A 16,705-nucleotide genomic window follows, 5' to 3' on the forward strand; every position below is an offset into this window, starting at 1 on the left:
ATGTCTTTTAACATTTTGTTGCTTTTTTCACATTGTAAATTGTTTGGTTTACAGTGTGAAACACCTTTGTTCTGCTTAGGTGTAGCTACCATTGGTCTCACATGATCGTTTGGTCTGAAGAGTCTCAAGTTATAGAAGTGCGTAATAGTTTGGCTGAAGGAATGCTAGTCATTCTCAAAAAGTTTTAAACTTCTTTGAGCTTTTAACATGAGTACATATTGATCCCTCCCTCCCTACTCTATAGCCTACTATTAAAATAATCTCTTCTAATGAATTTCTGCAGGCGCTCATGCTTCTATGTTCTATACTTAATAAGTGTGCTCAGTTTATATGAGTTTTGATTAGGACAAAATTTGACTTATAATGACGTCACGATCATTAAGCTGACAATTTCTTCAGCCTTTCTATAAAAAAACATTTTCCCTGAAAGTTTGAGTTATACTAATTTGCAGGAGCGTGATAACAACGAGGGTGTGAAAGTGGACTAGATGAGTTTACCTGTTCGACTGATTATGTTTAATGTCCCCGACAACCTCTATAGTCCCATTTTTGTTAGTGACCTTTAAAGTGTAAAAATATGTAACATTCACAAGAGGGTATTACTGACATAGGCGTCGATTTCGGTGGGGACGCATACCTATGGAGCGAAATATGTGCCATAATTAAACAAACAAATCCAGCATTTTACAAACAAACTCGATCCGCTTTGCAAAGGAAAACTCGACTAGCAAACAAATAGAGAGCAATGTTCAAATACAAAGATCAATTTGAGCGAAAACGTAGTGGAGTAATATTGTGTTTTACAAATATAAATAAATGAGCCTAAATGATATTTCACAAATAAATACAAACCATCCTACAAATTGTATGTAACCTTTGAACTAATACCAAATCTAGTGCATACAAATGCATACCTGTCTGTTTATGAGATCTCTCGGCTCGATTTTTTCACAAATGTGTTTCTCACAAATGTGGTATTTGTTCAAAGGTTACATACAATTTGTAGGATGGTTTGCATTTATTTGTGAAATATAATTTAGGCTCATTTATTTATATTTGTAAAACACAATATTACTATGTTTTCGGTCAAATTGACCTTTGTATTTGGACATTGCTCTCTGTTTGTTTGCGAGTCGAGTTTTCCTTTGCAAAGCGGATCGAGTTTGTTTGCGAGTCGAGTTTTCCTTTGCAAAGCGGATCGAGTTTGTTTGCAAAATGCTGGATTTGTTTGTTTAATTATGGCACATATTTCGCTCCATAGCTATGCTTTATTAATAAGGTAGGCCTATATTGTGTACTAAATATCACTTCAATATCACTCAAATCCATTAAGCGTCTTAAATGGGGAAGAAGAACGCGTGATTACACTGCCGTTGTCGGTTTGAGCAGAATACTGACATCTAGTGGTAGCAGGTTTTCTCAGACAGCTGTGTGTGGATCGTGCCAGGCAAAACCGGCGAAATGAAAGTCTCAAAATCCAAATGAATCAAACAGGATCGACTCAGAAACGAGTCAATGAATGCACGCGTGTCACCTCATCCACAAATGCACATTATACTTGTTGCATGCACACATTCTGACCTACATTAATACAAAATTGAGGTTTTGTATTAACAACTATGTCTCTATTTGTACAAAATGCTGCACATTCTTGTGATTCTGGATTTTGCACACACAAGTTGTATTGTATTAGTTTAAATGTAGCGACGCACGTTTGTGAATTTGTCAAATAAAGTTGTGCACACATTAATTATTAGCACCAGGCCTATTCATGTGTAGTTGTTTGTGTGTGTGTTGTGAAATGCTTAAAAACAGCGAAAAGAAAGTCTCAAAATCCAAATGAATCAAATGAGATCGACTCAGAAAAGACGTCAATGAATGCACACGTGTCATCTGATCCACACATGCACATCTTCTTTTTTGCATGCGCAAATTATGATACACTAATACAAAAGAAAACATTTGTACAGAAATGTCTGCATTTGTACAAATTGTTACACATTCATAAAATTTTTTATTTTGCACACGCAAGTTGAAAGACATGGATAAAACATATTTGCAACATGTATCAAGTTCATTGATAATTGTGCTTGCATGAGTTAATCATTTAGATACTAATTTCATCCCATAGATTAAAAGTGTGCACCGTTCACGGAACTTCTGTCTCGTTTTCATTATTTTATATCCAACAGTGTTTAAGCGAAGTAGCGCCGATACAAAAGCTTGGTTATTACATTGGTGCTATGGCAGCGGTTTTATTTGTTTGTTGTTGGTTGAATTAGTGTTTCAAAAGTGTTTCGACGGGTGTTAAACCGTTTTAGTTTTAACTACTAAAGTTTATAGTTAAGGTAGCACACGCGGTCAACGGATTGTGGTGCAAGGACGAGGAGGACAGTTTTAGTAGCCTACTATGTCGCGTGACCGTGACAGAGGCCATAGAAGCGTGCGAATTGATTTGCCTTCGCCCGTTCTCCGGGGAGGAGAGGCAAGTATGGGATCAAATTCCCGCCAAATATATAGCGGTCACATATAAAAAAATAATAAGCGTGAATCAAAAATTTAAAAACACATGTAAAAATATATTGCATAAACTGAAAAAAAAAAAGCAAAATGATCAGAATATCAAACAACGTGGTCACGGATCAAAATATAATAAGCGTGAATCAAGAAATAACAAGCATGAATAAAAACTTTAAACACATTAAAAGTTATTTTGCACAAAACTTAAACTTATGGTCATGCTTTCTTAAAAAGTATGTTTTCCTTGGTTTTATTACTGTGTACTTTGTGCTTTCTTGCATTTTCTGCTCATATTTTACTCTTTTGTACGCTTGTGCTGTTTTTCTATTCGCTCTTCTTTCTATGTTCTGCGCTTGCATTCCCAAATGTTGCAGTTCGAGTTTCATGTAAATTAGGGCGGGCTTAAGCAACACCATTGGTCCACTAGTTCTAGATTGACAGCTACTCCTCTAGCCAATCAATCGAAGAGGGGAGTTGACGTCACACCAATGCGACTCGTGGCTACTGATGCTGCTTACTTGTTATACAGGAGAAGACGACCAGCATCAACTCAGTTGGCAAAAAAATGTCCGTGGCAGCACACCTTTAAACTGCATGTGTGCCTGCAACTCAACCTGTTGCCGGTATATACGTATACCTGGCAATATGGTATCCTATCGTTAACTTCATCATCCTAACGACGACCTGTTACTGTTATGCCTGTCTGATGATCCATCATTCACCTCTAATGCACTGGACTGGCACCGCGAGCGTCGATCTTTTCCGAGCAGTAACTTGCCACCATCTACTGGCCGTTTTACTTTCATATTTAATCAATAACAAGGATGGGTAATGTCGGTCCTGGGTGCAGAGTTTAGCTCCTCCAACCCTAATCAAACACACCTGAACCAGCTAATCGTCTTCTGTAGGATATTTAAGACAGGTGAGGTTTTTAATCGGAGTTGACGCTAAACTCTGCAGGACAGCGGCACTCTAGAAACAACGTTACCTATCGCTGATGGAGATGTTGCTGTATTCAAATTTTAAGCTATATTTAAAACATTAATCCTAAAGTAATATGCAATTATGTAGCTATGTAAGTAAACACAATACGTTTGTAATAAATCACTGTATTAAATTCAACTGGTTTATATCTTATCTGTCACACAATCATTTTCAATAATCTGGTCAAATTTGGCGAGATTAATACAAAAAGGTAGGCAATGCGTAGCGGTGACAGGTCAAAGTCCTAAAGTCTTCAGACAATGGCCGTTTTTGCAACGAATTGTATATGTTTCATAACTGCAGGATGTTTTACTTACAGCAGCCTTGGCATCATGAGCCAAGTAATATTGTTTAACACCAATTACAAGTGTGCACATTAACATTCTCATGTATCTCAAAAAAGATGAATTTTATTATTTATGTCCAGAGTTCAGATAGCTTTAGCCGTCTTCCCCTGGAAGCAGTGCTTCTTTGTTGTTATATTTACTCAGAATGAAGTGCATCACGGGCGCGCACCACCCACTGAAGTGTGCAGTGACTTAATCACGCTGGTATGCCAAGCGAAAATAATTAATTTAATAAATGCACATAACAAAGCACAAATAAGAAATTTAACAGTATAAAGTATTAGAAAAATAACGTTTTAGTATATTATAATGGAATTGAAGAAATTGTACAAACATAAACAGCTTGTACTCCTACATAAGCATCAGTAGCCACGAGTCGCATTGGTGTGATGTCAACTCCCCTCTTCGATTGATTGGCTAGAGGAGTAGCTGTCAATCTAGAACTAGTGGACCAATGTTGTTGCTTAAGCCCGCCCTAATTTACATGAAACTCGAACTGCAACATTTGGGAAAGCAAGCGCAGAACATAGAAAGAAGAGCGAAGAGAAAAACAGCACAAGCGTACAAAAGAGTAAAATATGAGCAGAAAATGCAAGAAAGCACAAAGTACACAGTAATAAAACCAAGGAAAACATACTTTTTAAGAAAGCATGACCATAAGTTTAAGTTTTGTGCAAAATAACTTTTAATGTGTTTAAAGTTTTTATTCATGCTTGTTATTTCTTGATTCACGCTTATTATATTTTGATCCGTGACCACGTTGTTTGCTATTCTGATCATTTTGCTTTTTTTTTTTTTCAAGTTTATGCAATATATTTTTACATGTGTTTTTAAATTTTTGATTCACGCTTATTATTTTTTTATACGTGACCGCTATATATTTGGCGGGAATTTGATCCCATAGGCAAGCTTCGTGTGCTGGGCCAGACAGTTTAAAGTATCGGTCAAAGCGCTCACGGAAGGGAGTGGAGCCGCTTCACTATGAACTGACAAGGATTTTACCTACACGTCTGTGCAACGCAGCCTTTTCTCTATGGGACAGTCTCTCTGATGCTGTTAAGTCGGACTATGACGCGGTGAAGGAGAAGCTACAAAGAGGCTTTTGAAAGGAGACAGTTCATGGAGCGATTCAGAGCCAGCTTATCTGCCCGCCCCCGCGGGAGAGTTAAAGCGTGCGCAGCAGAAATCAGCAGGCTTGTGGATGAGGCTTTTCCTGAATACGGTGACAGAGCCCAGAGGGAAGAGAAGTTTCGCCGTTTCGTGGCCGGACTGGACCCAGTGCCGAGGACGAAATGTTATGAGCAGGGGGCGACGGACATGGAGGAGGCTGTAATAATTGCAGGTCGGTGTGAGAACGCGCGAAATGCGGTTGATGTCAGGCGTAGTCTAGTCTCGCGTAGCCAGTGGATGGAATTCATAGCAGCTTTCTTTGGCCAAGGCCCGCCCATAAGGCCGTTTGACCGACATGTCAAACAACCAATTACAGTTCGTTTCGTTCAGCGTCACGTTTCGGGGCGTGGAAATGTCCCCACAACAACAGACCGGCGTGCAACAAGTCTCAAGTGCCTCAAACAAAACTCCTGGACATCTCTTAAAGAGTCTATGCCGTGAACCTCGCATACTTTCTACGTTTAGCTGATCTTGATAAATGCTCATTGTCATTCATGTAAACACAACCATTTTTCTTCCGCAATCACACGTCTGCGCGTTGTTTCCCGGCGGACCGAAAATAAACGCGACACTCGCGTAAAATTCAACCAATCAGATGACGACTTCGACATTCCTGAAGTGTTTCCAGTTAAGTGTACCATATGCACACATTCTGTCCTTTGGGACTTGCTGTAGGCAAGAGAGAGATGGGCATGCGCATAAGATGACCAGGGGTCCGAAAAAGCACATTGAAATGCTTTTTGAAAGACTATGTCCTGTAGCTTACTAATGTAAGCTCTCCAAGCTACTATGCTCTCCACAGAACATAAAATATTAATTAAATTTTTCGTGTTCGCATTTATGAGGAAAAAACAATGTTATTGTAACCAAGCTTTTGTATCGGGTTCGCTTAAACACTGTTTTTTCCTCATAAATGCGAACACGAAAAATTAAATTAAATTAAATTAAATTAATATTTTATGTTCTGTGGAGAGCATAGTAGCTTGGAGAGCTTACATTAGTAAGCTACAGGACATTCTCTTTCAAAACATGACCTGCGCGAAAGAGAAAAAAAAAAGTAGCCTATATGTATGGAGACAGATCAGTCTCATTAATAATTCACACAAAAAACCTGATTCACACATGCGTAGACAATTTCACATGCATGAAACCTAATTCACGTACACACAAAAAAAATTCACATGCGTGGAATTTTTTTTTTCCCACAAAAAACAATTCACATGCGCAAAATAAAATTATATATTCATAAAATACATTTCACAAATGCAAAACACAATTCGTAGATATACAACTGTGTGCAAAAACCTTTGAGTGTTTAAAATGTACGAGTTTATCCCTGAATGTGGATGTGCAATCGTCATTCACGTGTGAATCGCCTCGGATGTGTGTGTGTGTGTGTGTTTTTGAGACTTTCCTGGCAGAGCTCTTGACCCACGCGGGTCTGTCGTACTCTTTAGCCAATCAGATGCGAGCTCACCATTCAACCAATCATATATGGAATCCCCTGAGAGTGCATTCGAGGAGCACGGTTCTGCGCACCATTTGTGCAATACGGATTAATTAGAACAGAAATGAAGCCTCAATGAAGCTTTCAATCCAGCATGGCGAACGAAGAACGGGTACGAGTTTAGTTTATTTAGGCCACATTTACACATAGCCGGGTATTTAGAGAAACGAATATTTCTCCCCCTCCGTTTTCAATAATAACATCGTGCACACAACCCGCATAAATACGCCATCGAGCGCCTTTATAACTATGCTAAACCTATGGCGGCAGTGTAGGGAGAAGGATAAAGCTATGCAAGCCAATCAGAATCCTCAGAATCGACAAGAGAGAACCTAAAACCCCGTTTCTCCCAGTTGACACGACAACATATAACCGGCGTTTTCAGAAATCTCCACTTTGGCCGGAGTTTTTAGAAATAATCGTTTTCTGTGATAAAAACGGCGTTTTCGTGTAAATGACAGGCCAAAACGCAGAGAAATATCTGCGTTTTCCCATCGTGTAAACGGGGCCTTAATAAAAGTCTGAGTATACACGGTTTATCGTTTACAGGGCTCCTGGTCCACGGATCGATCTTTAGAAATTAATATGAAAATCAATTCAGAATTGGTGAATCGATTTTTTTCAACACAGCCCTATTGCTTTTAGTCTTTACACGTCTTTCTTTTTACTATCTTTATTGCAGTTTAATTTATAATTAGCGTTACTGTAACTGTCTTGTTGCAACCGTCTAGTTTTTTTTTTTTACTTTTAACTTAGGTTTTCTGACTAGAAAACTGTAACATTCTTGATTGAATGTGTTAACCAGGGGTGCCCAATCCTATGGCAAGCCGTTTTAGCTTTTATTCATTTCCAGGATATGAATTCTTGATATCAACAATTACATTTTTGATATCAACAATTAAATTTTTTGATATCAAAAATGTAATTGTTGATATCAACAATTGAATTCTTGATATCAACAATTGAATTCTTGATATCAACAATTGCAATTGTTGATATCAAAAATGTAATTGTTCATATCAACAATTGAATTGTTGATATCTGTAATTGTATTTTCACTAGTGAAATGTCACAATAGGCTGCCATTCAAAATCAATTGTTGATATCAAGAATTGATTTCTTACTAGTAAAAATGTAATTGTTGATATCAATAATTCAATTGTCACTAGTTGAAATGTCTATTCTTGATATCAACAATTGAATTGCTAGTAGTAACATTTTTCATTTTTGATATCTGAAAATGTATTTATGATATCAATAATATTTCAGATATCTAAAATGGCTTTCTTACTAGTAACAATCACATTCATGATATCAGAAATTAACATTGTCACTAGTGAAAATGGGATTATTGATATCAAAAATTAACATTGTTACTAGTAGCAATTCAATTGTTGATATCAAGAATAGACATTTCAACTAGTGACAACTGAATTCTTGATATAAAAAATAAAGGTTTTTACTATAGTAAGAATTGTATTTCTGATATGTGAAATTGGAATTTCTACTAGTAAGAAATCAATTCTTGATATCAACAATTGATTTTGAATGGCAGCCTATGGTGACATTTCACTAGTGAAAATACAATTACAGATATCAAGAATTAAATTCTTGATATCAAAAATTAAATTCTTGATATCTAGAATTAACATTTTAACTAGTAAAAATGTAATTGTTGATATCAAGAATTAGCATTGTTACTAGTGGAAATGTAATTCCTGATATCAAAAATGGCCATTGTTACTAGTATAAATCTAATTCCTGATATCAATAACTAAATTTTTAACTAGTGAAAATGTAATTGTTGATATCAAGAATTCATATCCTGGAAATGAATAAAAGCTAAAACGGCTTGCCATACAATCCTGCTCCTGGCGATCGACTGTCCTGTAGGGATGGCTGACAGCTAGATTAATAGATAGATACATATATAGATAGATTATAGATAGCCTACATATTAAATACATAGATATATTATAGATACATATCTAGATACATGGATAGATTATAGACACATATTTAGATACATAGATAGATTCATATAGATACATAGATAGATAGATTTGGATAGATAGATGCCCAGGACTCATGATCCATTAACCTACTGGAAAGAGAGAGCAGTAATCTTTCCTCTTTTGTATGTCCTGGCTAAAAAATGTCTTTGCATGCCAGCAACAAGTGTCCCTTGTGAGAGGATTTTTTCAAAGGCTGGAGAAATTATCTGTAAAAAAAGAAGTAAGCTAGTCCTTCCACAGCAGAGAAATTAATATTTTTGAATGAAAATCTATAAAAAAGTGAGACATTGTGGCTTGATTTCTTTTATTAATATTCATTTTGCAGGACCAAAATATAATTATGCACAGTGAGGAGCCTATAGGTTACAAGATTCACATATTAGAAAAATACAATAATAAAATATAGCTGCAAGCAGCGATTACGGGCCCAAGCCGGTGGCACCGCCACCCCGGTGCCTTTAGTTGCACTAAAGGCACCAGGGTGGAGGTGCCACCGGCTTGGGCCCTCCATCGCTGCTTGCAGCTATATTTATTTATATATATATATATATATATATATATATATATATATATATAAAAACCCGCCACCCCGGTGCCTTTAGGGTTCTTGTGCACAAAGGGCAATAACGTATCTCCGCTTTAGAGCTTGCATCAGTGTGGGTTCTGCAAAAGTGCGCATCGAGGGCGTGAGCACCGTTCTGAAAACTAAAATGAAAAATTAGACACCCTACAGTTTCATGGACTTAACGGACACATGAAATCAGCAGCCATTGTAAGTACACAAGACCAAAAATTCATATGAAGTGTGGTATATATTAATTTTTTTAAGGGACAAGACAGATCATTTGACTTGCCTGACCTGATTAGAACAGTGAAAAAATAAAAAAAAATAAAAATGGGTTGTGCAAAAAGGCGCATTTTTTGCTAGATTTTTAAAAAAGTTTAAATATATCAAAACAGAAAGATTTTTTTACATTTAAAAGCGTGCAATGAAAAACAGGAATAGGGGAGGGGAATGACCGACAGAGACAGATAACTATTGAAAATATTTTACTAAAAAAATAACATCCTAACTTTGACAGAAAGTAGTCTTTGATAATGTTTAAATATACATAAAAATGCAGCATTGAATTAATTGAAATTAGTGTACTTTAAAACACTTGTTTAAAAGAAAAAACACATTTATACATAGTATAAAACACTAGATGGCACAATATACCTATTTTTAATAGTCTTTCTGCCCCCCTCCCCACACAGACAAACACAGGAGGGGCTGTCTGTGTGTGTGGCTGCGATGTCAAGATTGCAGTGTGTGTGTGTGTGTGTGTGTGTGTGTGTATACGAGGATCGATCGAAAAACATACTCCGTCATTTTGTTCATACAGGACATCATTCAAACTGCAAAGTGTTTCCTTATATTTGTGTGCACTTGCAATAAAACACAACATTGTGCTTTTGTTAAAGGTCCCATGACATGGGGTTATTATATTATTTTATAATGTTTCCTGGGTTGCCCTTATAATGTTAGTATGTTTTTTAAATCAAAAATAGTCATAATTTAGAAATAAAAGGCATTTTTCCTAGCCCAGTTTTAGCCTCTGATTTGAACGCTCTGTTTGAAGGGGCGTGTCTGTGTGAGACTTCGGTGTAACCGGCCACTGCTGTGATTGGCTGACATGCTTGCATATGAAATAGCTACTTATTACATGTGAAACTCTCTCGAATACTTTTACTACAGTTATTATACGTTTTTACTATTACAGCTATCGAGATTAACAAATCGTCAGAAGTTTTTAAAGTATTTAGATCTATTCCCATCACATAAAATGTTGCCGTGATGAGCATTGCGCAAGCAGATGACAGTCTGTTGTTGATCGCGAGAATGAAGATCTTATCATTGCAACGCAGTTTCTGCACTCTCTCTAATGCTTTCACCAATGCAAACACGATGATGTAAATACAGTAAGAGCTTCATGTGCAGTGTAACGTGCGTCATTGATTTCATAACGAGTTTGGCAAGTGTCCAGATAAACTCCATCGCGCTGTGTCCATGAGAAAATGAGCTAGGAAGTAGAAACGCGTGCGCGCGATTCCTACAAACATTGTTCCTCGATCGCTTTATGTTTATAAGTTAATTTATTCACAATTTAAATACGATTATTTTCATCCTACTAAAAGAAACGATGTGAAGTTGATATTTTAGTCACTGGCTTGACTTACTGAGGCATAAACAGCAGTATTGAACGATTTGTCTGAACTTGAACAATTACACATCAGAAAGTGTTGCTTGGTAACGTTAGCTCGATCGATTTATTTGCAGACGTTCGTCGAGGCCAGCTCTGTATTATTGGCCCAAGTTGAGGAAACAGTCGTCGGTGAAATGTTTGCCGCAGACATGCAAAACTTTGGGGAGTTGTGTCGGCGCATTTCCAGAGAAAATGAAATGAATCCACTGGTTCTTGCTTGGATGAAGGAACTAAAAAAAGGCTTCGGTGTTCATTTGTACATCCAATTATTGAGCCATTATTATGCTTCGCTCGCTCAAAAGCCATGATATCTCCCGTGGACAAACTAAAATCGCGCACGCGTTCCTACTTCCTAGCTCATTTTCTCATGGACTGGAAATATTCTCTGGGCGGGCAAAGCAGAGAAAGGGGAGGTAACATTTCCTCCGTATGACGTCATACGGAGGAGATTCAAGATCAGCCCGATTGAGCTTCCACTTTTTCAAAGGCAGAGAAAGAGAGCAAAAGCTTGATTTACACCGATTGAAATTTCTAGAAATTTGGGGACCATATAAAGGCTAGGGGAACTCATATTAATGTTAAAAAACCTCAAAAAGTGAAAATTTCATGTCATGGGACCTTTAAACTATAAACTCTTGTCAAACTGTAACATACAAATGTCACCCAACCAAAATCACACACACACACACAACAATGTTGACTATTTTTGTTCTGTTTCAGCAGCGAAAATAGTTAAACAAAGATCACAGCAGAACCATCGCGCATCTCACAGTGTTTTTTCATTAGTGAATGATTCCGCATTTTGAAAGAATCGCTTGACTCAAAGATTCAATGATCAATCCATAAAGATCTGTGTCATTCATGAATGATTCAGTCGTTCGAACGAATGAATCAATGACTCGCTCATTAAGACGGTCGTGTTTTTTCATTAGTGAATGATTCCGCATTCTGAAAGAATCGCTTGACTCAAAGATTCAATGATCAATCCATAAAGATCTGTGTCATTCATGAATGACTCAGTCGTTCGAACGACTCGTTTGAACGAATGAATCAATGACTCGCTCATTAAGACGGTCGCCTGGCGACACCTATAGGAGGTTTAGTGTTATGTTTAAAAGTAGCCTTTCATTCTTTGCAACGATCGTTAATTAACTTATATTTAAAACAATCTTAAAACATTATTTAATTGCATTGTTATTTTTCAGTGTAAAATATTTAATTTGATCAGCCACAGGGTAGGCTAACAGTCCTATAGTGTCTTATTATTCTAAATAATTTAATTTATTGATCAAATTTAGAAATTAAAAATGAACTATGAAGCATACATTTAATAAGAGTAGGGTGTGACTAGGTGTAGATATTACAATATACAGATATTCAAATATAGTGGGCACTAGCCTATTAAAACCTGAATGTGTCCGCTTAATAAATCGTGAGCTGAATGAGTCGCAGCAAACATCAGCACAAGGAGTCCAATTTCATTAATCATGGGTGAAAAGCTGACTGAAAAGATTAAGAATAATAGGCTATTGAACACGCAATTCAAGCAATCCCATCCCCGAAATGGCGCTATGTTTAAAATTAAACTAAATGCTCATGGCTGCACGGGCAATAACGCGTTCACGGCGAGGAACGAGCAGAACAGAGTGAATGTTTTTAGTTCATTCCTACTGGACGTCCAGTACTACTTTGGCTTTTAAGTTAGCGATTTCAAAGCCCCCGCTTTAATTGCACATCGATTAACCGGTAGGAAAATATTCTAACAGTCACTATTTATATAGATACAATATACAATGGGCCTACCCGATTTTGACCACAAGAGGGCAGTATTGCCCTATGTATGACTTATTTTTTGACTTAAAAAGTGCATTCTGGCTGTTTTTTAACTTATACATAATTCTTAAATTGAAATAAAAGAACAAAATGGGTTTAGTTCTGATATTTGTATACTTTTATATAGAAATAAATGGTGTATAATAATTTTTTTAGAAGATATGAGGCTTTTAGTGTTTCCTTTTTTGGACATTACTTTAATCCCTCGCCATAGCAAAACCGTTTGAGATATTTAATATCCGTTCACAATTTAGCATCTTTAATGTATTTTCATCATGTTGAAAAAGTTTGGTGTGAATAAAATAAACCACCGCTAAAAACTCGGAGTCTAAAATATACCAAAACTCACATTCAAACCAAAATATCTGACTTCTTGTTGGTCGGAGCTAATGACTGTAAATTAGAAAGTTGTCCGGATCGAAGAGAAGAATATACGTACCGAGTTTGGTTACTGTAGGTAAAACTAATACCCCATTTTTGACTAAAGGTGGCGCTACTGAGCCCCTTACCACGCCCGTTTCTGAAACTTCGCACATGTCTATTACACAATAAATGTCAAATGCATGTTGAGTTTCATGCAATTTGAAGCATGTTAAGAGCCTCAAATGCATCCAAAAAGAATATAAAAGTTTAAAGCGTTGCCATGGCGACAGTATTAAAGATGACAATAATCCTTTCACAGGTCTACATCTGTCGTGTGTTTACGTTATACAGATGAAGTTTGAAGCAAATCGGGTAAAAATAAGAGGGTGAATTCAAAGCATTTTGAAAGTGACACACTTCCTGCTGCCAGTTGGTGGCGCTATAACTTTGACTCACAATAGTCACATCCATGTGATCGGCCTCTTACAACAAACACACTGCTGAAGTTTCATCAAGATCAATTAATGTATGAGGATGTTATAACACACTTCCTGTTTCCAATATTCGCCATAAATTCGTTTCCTCGCCACGGCCAAACCGTTCGAGATATCAAAAATCCCCTCGCAATTTAGCATCCTCCATGTCTTGACTTCATGCACACCGAGTTTCGTGGTCATCCGATGAATTCTCTAGGACAAGTGTTTCAAATGCCAGAACATGCGTTTCCATACAGCCCATAATAGCCGACTTCCTGTTGGACTGGCGTAAAACTTAGAGCACGAAAGTTGTTCGGCCCGATGAGATCTATACGTGTACTGAGTTTCATATTATTACATGCAAGCGTGTTTGAGATATGGACATGTTTTTGAATCCCATTCCAGGGGGCGCTGGCGAGCCCCCCTGCCACGCCCGGGTCCCAGCTTCAGTCGGGCCCTAATGGCCGCGGGTTCTGACATTTGTGCAAAGTTTCAAGAGTTTTTGAGCACGTTAAGGCCCCCAAAAGTGCCCAAAAGGTAGTAATATAATAAATATAGCTGCAAGCAGCGATTACGGGCCCAAGCCGGTGGCACCGCCACCCTGGTGCCTTTAGTTACACTAAAGGCACCGGGCTGGCGCTGCCACCGGCTTGGGCCCTCCATCGCTGCTTGCAGCTATATTTATTTATATATATATATATATATATATATATATATATATATATATATATATATATATATAAAAAGCCGCCACCCCCGTTGCCTTTCGGGTTCCTGTGCACGACGGGATATAACGTAACCCCGCTTTGACTGTCGAGAAGAAGTCTGCTTTAGAGCTTGCATCAGTGTGAGTCTTTCTGCTCCCCTCCAAACACACACAGAAAAGGGGGGGGCTGTCTGTGTGTGTGCCCTCCCTCCCTCCCTCCCCCCCCCCCCCCCCCCACACACACACACACACACACAGAGAATGGCAGGGGGAACTCTGTCAGAGAGAGACAAAACCACATTCAAACCAAAATATCTGACTTCCTGTTGGTCGGAGCTAATGACTGTAAATTAGAAAGTTGTCCGGATCGATAAGCACAATATACAGACCGAGTTTTGTGACTGTAGGTAAAAATAACCCACCCACTTTAGTCAAAAGTATCTTGAAAGTAACACACTTCCTGCTGCCAGTTGGTGGCGCTATAACTTTGACTCACAATAGTCACATCCATGTGATCGCCCTCTTACAACAAACACACTGCTGAAGTTTCATCAAGATCAATAAATGTATGAAGACGTTATAACACATTGTGTTTTTCTTTTCTCGCCATAACTTCGTTTCCTCGCCACGGCCAAACCGTTCGAGATATCAAAAATCCGTCCGCAATTTAGCGTCCTCAATGTCTTGACTTCATGCTGACCGAGTTTGGTGGCGATAGGATAATTTTTCTTGGACGAGTATATCAAATTCCAGGGGCATGCATTTTCATACAGCCCATAATAGCCGACTTCCTGTTGGACTGGCGTAAAACTTAGAGCACGAAAGTTGTTCGGCCCGATTAAATCTATATGTGTACCGAGTTTCATATTATTACATGCAAACGTGTTTGATATATGGACCAAGTTTTTCGGACCACGTTCAAGGGGGCGCTGTTGAGCTCCCCTGCCACGCCCGGGTACCAGCTTCAGCCCAGCCCTGATGGCCGCAGGTTCTGACCTGTGAGCAAAGTTTCAAGAGTTTTCGAGCACGTTAAGGGCCCCAAAAGTGCCCGAGAAGTCCCACACAGCAGAGAAAGGGTTAAAATAAAGCCCCCCTCCTCTCTCACACACACAGACACTGAGAGAGACTGGCAAAATTCCCATCAAATCACATTCAAACCAAAATATCTGACTTCCTGTTGGTCGGAGCTAATGACTGTAAATTAGAAAGTTGTCCGGCTCGGGGAGATAAATATAAATACCGATTTTTGTTACTGTAGGTAAAACTAATACCCCATTTTTGACTAAAGGTGGCGCTACTGAGCCCCTCCACCGCGCCCGTTTCTGAAACTTCACACATGCCTAGTACCTAATAAATCTGATATGCATGTTGAGTTTCATGCAATTTGAAGCATGTTAAGAGCCTCAAATGCACCCAAAAAGAATATAAAAGTTTAAAGCGTTGCCATGGCAACAGTATTTAAGATATCAATAATTCTTTCACATGTCTACATCTGCCGTGTGTTTACATTATACACATAAAGTTTGAAGCAAATCGGGTAAAAATAAGAGGGTGAATTCAAAGCATTTTGAAAGTGACACACTTCCTGCTGCCAGTTGGTGGCGCTATAACTTTGACTCACAATAGTCACATCCATGTGATCGGCCTCTTACAACGAACACACTGCTGAAGTTTCATCAAGATCAATTAATGTATGAGGATGTTATAACACACTTCCTGTTTCCAATATTCGCCATAAATTCGTTTCCTCGCCACGGCCAAAGCGTTCGAGATATCAAAAATCCCCTGGCAATTTTTCATCCTCCATGTCTTGACTTCATGCACACCGAGTTTCGTGGTGATTGGTTGAATCGTCTAGGAGGAGTATTTTAAATTCCATTGCATGTGTTTTTTAAACTACGCCAAATAGCCGACTTCCTGTTGGGCTGGGGTAAAAAGTCAGAGCATGAAGGATATATGAACCGATGAGATCTATAAGTGTACCGAGTTTCATATTATTCCACGCAAGCGTGTTTGATTTATGGACCAAGTTTTCGGACCGCGTTCCAGGGGGCGCTGTCGAGCCCTCCTGCCACGCCCGGGTACCAGCTTCAGTCCAGCTCTAATGGCCGCAGGTTCTGACATTTGTGCAAAGTTTCAAGAGTTTTTGAGCACGTTAAGGCCCCAAAAGTGCCCAAAAGGTAGTAAAATAATAATTATAAAGAATAAAGAATAATCCTTTGGAAAACAATAGGGCCTTCGCCTTTTCAAGGCTTGGGCCCTAATAATAAAGAAGAAGAATAAATAATAATCCCATGGAAAACAATAGGGCCTTCGCCTTTTCAAGGCTTGGGCCCTAAAAAAAAACAATTTTTTTTAATGGCTCGTCAAGGTTGTTTCAGGATCAACACCTGCAAGTGACCACTAGGTGTCGCCGTGGAGACGGGTGTCGGATTGATTCGAAGCCTCGAAACAATATGGTACATTTGGTTCAACTGTTTCATTGCTTCACGAAGCCTCGATCTGCCCACCACTACTGTCCTGCACAGTTCATCTCCA

General features: G+C 38.3%; 1 protein-coding gene across 2 annotated transcripts in view; it reads left to right on the forward strand.

Moving 5' to 3' along the window:
• The first annotated feature begins 5,042 nt into the window (after positions 1-5,042).
• Positions 5,043-16,705, forward strand: part of LOC306998379 (phospholipid scramblase 1) — a 21,229-nt gene continuing 9,566 nt past the window's right edge. For both annotated transcript variants that reach the window (XM_079612404.1, XM_079612403.1), the window contains exon 1: positions 5,043-5,193. The gene's annotated coding sequence lies outside the window, so the exon portion shown is untranslated. The remainder of the gene's footprint in view (positions 5,194-16,705) is intronic.

The sequence above is a fragment of the Phoxinus phoxinus genome (assembly GCF_949152265.1).
Source record: "Phoxinus phoxinus genome assembly, chromosome: 5".
NCBI classification, from domain to species: Eukaryota; Metazoa; Chordata; class Actinopteri; order Cypriniformes; family Leuciscidae; genus Phoxinus; species Phoxinus phoxinus.